Source organism: Cryptotermes secundus, unplaced genomic scaffold (assembly GCF_002891405.2).
Source record: "Cryptotermes secundus unplaced genomic scaffold, Csec_1.0 scaffold1430, whole genome shotgun sequence".
Classification (NCBI taxonomy): Eukaryota; Metazoa; Arthropoda; class Insecta; order Blattodea; family Kalotermitidae; genus Cryptotermes; species Cryptotermes secundus.
Window position 1 is genome coordinate 305,653 of NW_019736419.1, and position 9,173 is coordinate 314,825.

Consider the following 9,173-nt stretch of genomic DNA (forward strand, 5'->3'; position numbering starts at 1 on the left):
CGACTTCACATATTACGGCAAAGAAGGGGAAGAACAGCACACCACAACAACTACTTCTTACACAGGTCAACCCCAAATCCTCTGTTAATAGATTATCAGCTGATCTTTGTAAGGCTTTAGTATGCAGCAACATTCCATGGAATAAATTAAGCAATCCAGTTCTGCCATAATTTCTGGAGAAATATTGTGTAATTAAAAAAATCCCAGATGAATCAACTCTTAGAAACAATTATCTACCTTTGCTGTATGACTCTACTCTGGAGTCAATCCATTCTGACATCGGAGGAAACTGTGTCTGGATATCGGTGGATGAGACAACTGATTTATGTAGCCGATACGTAGCAAATTTCGTAGTTGGTAAGCTACATCCAGACGAACCCGGCAAACCTCATCTTCTTGCTTGCAAAGTACTAGAGAAAACCAACCGTAGCACAATAGCAAGATTTGTAAATGATTCTCTGCGACTACTATGGCCATCTGAAATTGAGAATAATTGTTGTAAGGTGCTTGTATTACTCACAAATGCAGCTTCCTATATGTTGAAAGCAGCAAAGGCCTTACAAGTATTTCATCCAAATCGTATACACGTAACCTGTTTAGCACATGGATTACACCGTATTGCAGAAAATATACGCGCACAGTTTCCAGCTGTTAACGATTTAATTGCAATTGGGAAGAAACCGTTTCTGAAAGCACCAGCTCATGTCCAGTTCTACAAAGATTGCCTACCTCGGGTTCCTCTGCCACCTGAACCTGTCCTAACTAGTTGGGGGACATGGTTAACCGCAGTTTCATTTCATCAGGAGAATTTCAATCACGTAAAAGAAGTGGTTACAAAACTTGAGGATGAGTATGCATGTGTCCGTAAAGCAAAAGTGGCATTTGGAAGTGATACTGTTTATCAAGATGTGAATTTTATTCATGCACATTTTTCCACAGTTTCAAAAGCATTGAGAGCTTAGAATCTTGTGGTGCACTCCTTCATGACTGATTCGAACTCGTTCAGAAAGCAACCTGTTCACTGAATTCCGCTCCAGGCGAAATTGGAGAGAAGATTAAATTCAAGTTAGAAAAGGTGTTGAAATCAAACCCAGGACTAAAAAAAGATTCAGTCAATTTGTCAGTACTTGAGTGGAATTACGGTGTATTTGCCAGATGAATGTTCCGAACCTTCGGCGCCGGTGTATAAATACTGTCCAATCAAGTCAGTTGATGTAGAAAGATCATTCTCGGCCTATAAACTCATTTTGACAGACAACAAACATAGTCTGTCTCCAGAAAACATTGAAAGACTTCTAGTTGCCTATTGTGATGCTACTTTCTGCAGTGAATGATACATGTAAATAGGTGAGTCTGAATAAAGTGACCTGTTTCTTAGGTGCATATTGTTTTATTTTTGGTGCATATTTTCCCGCTTTTTAGCGCATATTTTAAGTGTTTTAGCGGATAAAGATCTGGGCCCAACTTATTACATACATCACAGCAAAATGGTTGCTCCCCACTATATATGCGCTGATGTCTGTTCAGATGGCTCAGCTGACTGAATGACTTATTACATACATCACAGCAAAATGGCTTCTCCCCACTGTGTATGCGCTGATGTCTCTTCAGAGTACACCGCTGACTGAATGACTTATTACATACATCACAGCAAAATGGCCTCTCCCCACCGTGTATGCGCTGATGTGTCTTCAGATTACTCTGATGACCGAATGACTTATTACATACATCACAGCAAAATGGTTTCTCCCCACTGTGTATGCGTTGATGTGTCTTCATAGTACTCCGCCGACTGAATGACTTATTACATACATCACAGCAAAATGGCTTCTCCCCACTGTGTATGCGCTGATGTCTCTTCAGAGTACACCGCTGACTGAATGACTTATTACATACATCACAGCAAAATGGCCTCTCCCCACCGTGTATGCGCTGATGTGTCTTCAGATTACTCTGATCACCAAATGACTTATTACATACATCACAGCAGAATGGCTTCTCCCCACTGTGCATGCACTGATGTGCTATCAGAATTTGCTCTTGACTGAATGAATCTCCACACTCATCACAGGAATATCGTTGCTCTTCACCATGTACAGGCTGAAGTTCATTCATGTTACCCTGGAAAATGAGAGTAAATAACATGAAAAATCCTAATAGGAAGAGAAATAAGTTTGAAGCCCAGTACAGTCAGATGTTAAATCAGTAGGCGAGAGAGTGCTGACAGAGAGGAGAGGGAGGGAGGGACAGAGAGAGCACAGCCCCTTGAGTGGTGTCTGCCTGAGTCCATCAGCATGTTTGGAGGTTTCTGAGTCAACAGAAGTTAAGCTGCACTGCCACTGTTTAACAAATTCCAAATTATATAAAATTATACATTTGTAAGGCTGGACAGGCATCTGATTAATAGCGGATAGGCTCCATAAATGAAATAACAATAATGGCTGAGCTAAAAATGATAGTAAGAAAGGCTGCATATGGCCTGGCAAAACCCCCTACACATGACAATATACGAGGGGAAGTCAATAATTATCCACAATGCAGTTGTATTTGTGTTTCTGTTGGCAGCACTGTCGTTTTGCGCAGCATCGCCATGCGTGGTTTCCTTGTCATTATTTCTGCGCAAGTTTGATGTTGCTAGGTCAGTTCCATCATCGCTGCCTTTCCGTTAATCATGGCTGCTCCGCTTTCTGTTTGCACCAAAGAAGAGCAACGTTCAGTGATCCGGTTTTTGTGGTCGGAAGGTGTATCAGGGGCCGCAATCCATCAAAGACTTTCAGCACAATACAGGAACAGTATTTAGCCGCAACAGAGTGTCTACAAATGGATTGAAAAATTCAAAAATTGTCGCACAAGTGTTACGCATGAGGAAGGAGCCGGACGACCATCCACGGCCACAAATGAGGACAATATTGAGCATGCACGTGACATGGTTCTGTTAGACAGATGAGTGACTATGATGAAGTGGCAAATTGTCTGACAATTAGTCATGGTTCTGACTACGAAATCATCCACAACAGACTTGGGTTTCATAAAGTCTGTGCAAGATGGGTCCCAAAACAACTCACAGTGTTGCATAAACAAACACGCTTGGACATCTGTCAACAACATTTGGATTGCTATGGTAACGAACATGACATCTTCTTAAGACAGAATCATCACTGGTGATGAAACATGGATCCATCATTGCGAGCCGGACAATAAACGGCAGAGTATGGAATGGAAACATCCACAATCGTCCAGCATGAAAAAGGTCAAAAGCCAACCATCCGCAGGAAAACCATTATCAGGAGAGGGGCACAACAATAAACAGGGCTCGTTACAGTGAGATGCTTACTGACAGGCTAAAGCCTGCAGTTCGAAGCAAACGTCAAGGACTACTGTCGAAAGGTGTTGTATTGTTGCAAGACAATGCCCGTCCACATACTGCTGCCCACACTGCTGAAACCCTCCAGAAACTCAAGTTTGATGTAATGGCTCATCCTCCGTATAATCCTGATCTCGCCCCTTCTGACTACCACTTGTTTGGTCCACTCAAAGAGGCATTAAGGAGCCGTCGATTCACCTTGGACTAAGAAGTGAAGGAAGCGGTGCATGTGTGGCTCACTGCTCAGCCAAAAACCTTCTTTTCTGAGGGCATCAGGAAGCTTGTGCAATGATGGACCAAGTATGTTGAAAAGCAAGGTGACTATGTTGAAAAATTATGTTAATGTAAGTTTTCTATTTGTATTGAAATAAAATTTATAGCTACATTGCAGATAATTATTGACTTACCTATNCCCTGATACAATGAACAAATCCGTATGAGTCATCTCATAGGATGCAACACAAGATTCCCTGACAACTTATGGCTTTGCCAGAAAATGGCCACTACTTCTGGATGTGTGAAATGGTAACTGGCACACCACTCTGTGTAGAAGCAGGACTACGAACACCTTGAAACAGCTACATATGTGTCATGCAACTGTGCCTCATTGAAGGCATGTTGACATGATTTCCTGCTTCTTGATGGAGCAATTCCCCTTAAAGGGCGAACTTCCACCCACAACAAATAATGTAAACAAGAGTTAATAAGGTCTGCTAAAGGAGAGGTTACCACATGTCTGTAAATTGAGACAGTAGTTTGCCATCCATGAAATATTTTTAAAAAGGACTTATAAACCAACAAACCACAAAACGACTTCTGCACCGATTCAAAACTAATGATTATACTGCATTAAAATAACAACATGTGGTATCATCCCACACACTATCACGCTGATTAACTGATAAACGGACAACACTCACTCCAAAGTCAATAGCACATTCAAAGTCAAAGTCAAAGTCATGTCGCAAATGATGGTCAGTCAGTCAGTCTCTCCTGGTGTTGTGCCCTGGCTGGGGCTAATGACCAGATATTAATTTTTAAGTGAAAGTTACAGTCCTGTCCATGTGGGGTGCCCTCTCTAACGAGAGGTCGGGTCTGTCATTTGTCAGTCACAGTCGACACTATTAGTCCATTGTCACTATGTACACTTATTTACAATTGAATCTTAATATCTAGTATGTATATCATATACAAGGCCTCTTGTCAGTCTAGGCTCAGTACAGCAGATTACGCCCTATTTCCAGTATTATTCGCTACCACGGCAGTCTAGACACATGAACGGTCGTATGCCTGACAGCCGCCAAATTTAAGCCTCTTATACTTTCTGTGGCGGGCTTCGCCTTCTCCGATGTTGCGAACATTCTCATTCTCATGATTTTGTATGACTTCTGCTTGTTGCCTGCATAATTTTGTTACGAAGTCATATACGTATGGGATTTTGAATGCCATGTGCAAATCGCGGACCGGTGTGCGCACTGTAAAATTGCCAATGGTGCAGAGAACCTTCTTTTGCAGGAGTTGCAATTTCATTGGATGGGTGTCTGCCGCAAACTCCCAGGCGGGACTAGCATAAGTCATTACGGATCTAATAAGAGCTTTGTGGAGGGTCATTTTAATGTTAGCGCTCAATCGCTCACTTTTGTATAGGGAATATACTCTAATGAATATTCTTTGATCATTTCTACGTGTAATCTCCATGTCACTCTCTTATCGAAGATTACACCTAGATATTTTGCACTATTTACAAATGGAATACTCCTTCCATTTAGAGTAAGACAAGACTTAGGCGGTCGACGACCATGAGAGAAGTAGACCCCCCTGAGTCTTATCTTCATTAATTTTTATATTCCAGCGCTTACACCAGGTCTCAATTGAGGTGAGACCGCGCTGGAGTTTTCTAACAATAAAACCCTCCTTGTGATCTGTTGCGTATAGACAGGTGTCATCCGCAAATAGGGCCAGGTGAACACCATGTGTTTGGGGAGCATCATTTATATACAAATTGCAAAGAGAAGTGGAAAGGACAGAACCTTGTGGCACCTCTGCTTGCGTTTTCCTTGGCATTGACATTTTGCCTTCAACCGAAACCCTAGAAAGAAAAGACCCAATAAGTTTGGTCAAACTGTTCGAGAATTCCAATTTTGGTAACTTATACAGAAATCCTGAGTGCCACATTGTTTCAAAGGCTTTTTCGATGTCCAAGAACACCGCAGCCCTAGGCATTTTATTACTGAAATTAAGGGTCACTTGGTCCACCAGCCTCATACATCACAATGTCGTGCTGTGACATGCACGAAAACCAAACTGACTTGCGTTGAGCAGGCCTCTTTCTTCAATATGTTTACGGAGGAATTTCAAAATTACTTTTTCAAATAGTTTTCCTGTCGTGGACAGGAGGCTGATCAGATGTAAATTTTTAGGAAATTTCGGGTCTTTACCCGGTTTAGGTAAAGTTATTATTTTTGCTTCCTTCCAAGTATTTGGAAAGTGAGAGAGCCGAAAACAGTGATTGAATAAGTGAGTTAGGTGAACCAATGGTCTCCTTGGAAGGTGCCTGAGGCATTCATTTGGGATGCCGTCAATTCCACAGGCCTTTTTTAATTTCAGGGATTTTATTAATTTCTGAACATCACATGGTCTGATCCTCTGAGGGGGGTTGTCGTCTATGGTTTCCAGCACAGCTTGAACTCTAGCCTCCACCCGTTGTTCATGGTTCTCGTCGCACAGGCCACGTGGTGTGAACTGAATTTCCAAACAGTTGGCTTTTTGCATAAGGATAAAATTTAAGGCCAGAAGAACAATGAATAGCAGTTGGTGCCCTTGGTCCATCTCTCTTAAGGAGAGATTTTGCAGTGTGCCATATACTGAGGTGTGACTTCAGCGTTACCTATATTTGTTTCCCACCATTCAAGAGCCTTTTTACGGGTCATTTGCCTGACTGATTTGTTGACCCAATTGACGGCGGTACTGACAGGAAGATGTACAGTGTTTAACACACAGTTTGGTGTATGGTTTGTTTTCTTTTGGCACTACAGCCCCAATTTAGGCCTTGGCCTACCACCAAGACACTCTCTGTTTCACTTTGGTTTACCAGATCTCAGACATCTGGTAGGATTCCTTGGGCGGGTGATCAGCTCGTCACAAGTCTCCTGTACACAAACACAGAAAAACACACGCATGCACACCAAACATTCATGCACTGAGTGGGATTCGAACCCACAATTCCAGCTTCTAAGTGAGTGAAGGGAGTGCATGCCTGAGACCGCTTGGCTACCATGGCTGGCTTGGTGTATGGGTGACCATGTACAAAAACCATACAAGGGGTACTGGAAAGTTCCTGAACTAGGTCAAAAAAGAAATACCGACTTAACTTATTTCATTTTGTCTACCATCTCTTTCAAAACAGTCTCCTAACTGTTTCCATATTTCAAGAGCGCCGTGGAAGACATTTTCCTCAATGCTGCTGAATACCACTTGTGATTCCCTTTGGATGTCAAAAATTGTTTCAAAACATCATCCCTTCAGTTTCATTTTCAAATTGGGAAACAGTGAAATCACAGGAGGCTAAGTTCGGCAAGTAGGGAGGATGGGGAATGAAAACCACATTGTTAGTCACAAACTCTGTGGCTTTCAGGGATGTGTGGGTTGGTTGCCGTGATGAGGGGACAATACAGCACACATTCAAATTTTCTGTTGAGATCTCCTGGCAAACTCCATGACTGATCCCAATGCAGTCTGCAAGGTCATGGATTGTTTGGTGACAGTCTTTGTGGACGAGTTCTCAAATTTTTCAACATTTTCTGTCATTTTGCTGGTGCTTGGTCACCCTGAATGTTCGACACCTTCAAATGACACTTGACCAGCCTTGAAATGTGAATGCCATTCAAAAACCACTGTCCCACTTAAAGAACATTCTCCAAAAGCCTCATGAAGCATTTCACGAATTTTGGCAGCGGATTTACCAAGTTTCATGCAAAACTCGATACAGACATATTGCTTGATTTTGCCATCCATCGTACACAAAATGACACACGAAGTTGAAAAAGCATTAAATTAAAAACAATGCGTGTTCAGAGCATGGTGTCATATGGCAGACTGATGCAACAGGCTTTCAGAAGTGTGATCTTGGCCTCCCCTCTCATCTTCCTTCATTAAGGCAGTTACAACAATAAGCCTGGGAACTTTCTGATAGCACCTCATATTGAATAATGTTTTTGGTCTTTGTTGTGTTTATCTTTAAGTAGATTTATCTTTTTGTATTAGTACAGGGAGGTTCTTACGGTTGTTGACTGATTCACGGCTCTGCGTTTCCCAGTGACCAGCACACAGCCGACTGTGAGTCAAATATGAATTTTGCAAATGAATGAGCATGCCTGATGGTCCATAATGTTTGGAATTAAGGGGAGTTATTAAATTTGTGGATGGCTTGATGGCATTCTGTTTCACGGCAATCAATGCAGTTCATGCATGGGAATGTGTTTATGATTTGTCAGCAGTGGACTGCAGTTATCAACTCCATCAGTCATTTGTTCTGTTACAATTAGTGAGCACTGTGTTCTCTCATGATGCGGTATACTTTAGAGCAATGTGCAGTTCTGTATGACACTTATGCCAAATACAATTCTGCTAGTAAGCGCCAGTGAAAATTTTGTGATGAAAGAGTCCCAGGAGACAAACAATTCACAATTTGGTGAATAAACTTTCATCAACGAGACTCTTAATAGACAAAAACAAAAGAATAAGTGCCCAGTGCTCAATGTCTAGCTCAAAGAGACTGGAGTGTCACAGGAGGGTGCAAGAAGGGCAACACAACTGCTGCAGCTTAAACCATATAAGACAATAGTAATAATTAGGGCTCGGATCTCCAGGACATGTCATATTTTCTTCCTAGGGTTTATTCCTATTTTTAAATGTAATTGTATACATTTGCGCTCATTCTTATTGAAATTACAGTAAAACTTGGTTATAGCAACATCGGTTTCTGCAACACCTTGTCTATTGCGTCAAATATTCAATGGTACGAACTAATTCCTCATAAAGCAACTGTTTTTATACCTTGCTTAGTACGACATGCACAAATGCATCAACCTCGTATGTAACGTCATTTTCATTCCTGAATTTCTCTGATATGGACATTGAACGTAATTTATAAAGTGTGTATTTGGCAAGTAACAGGAAACAGATGAAGATAACTGATTACTGTACTCGTATCTAGGTACAGTAAGGCACAACAATTGATGTAATCTACTGTAATTTGGTGAGTAGGCCTACCTTTAATATACAGTATTAGTGCGGTGTGTATTGTCAGTGAAAAGCGCTGTAATATGTCTTTGATATTACACATTTGGGCAATTCCACGTTAATGTTACGTTAGTCTGTACTTAACTACGTATTTCACTAAAAAATGCAACATTTTAACTCGGTTTTTGGTAGATTTTTACGTGACTAACATAAGGCTACTGTGGAAGTGCCCATTTCGGTTACAATGACATTCGTTTATAACGACACTATTTTTAGGTCCCTTTGATGACGTTATAACCAAGTTCTACTGTATATCATTATTATTGTGCATATAAATGCATATTTTAAAGTTTAATTGGTTTTACAGCATCATTTGGCATAATTCTGAAATAAGGTCATATTTTGTCATTTTTGAATAAATTCATTCATATACAACCGAACCAATTTTTTTGTGGGCAGAGCTTTTGTAGTACCGTGTTTTGCCGCTATGAGCGCATAGAGCTAACATTCCTGAGTCAAGAAGCCGACTACCGTTGCTTCAGAAGGTAAGGACTAGTTTCGGCAGGGT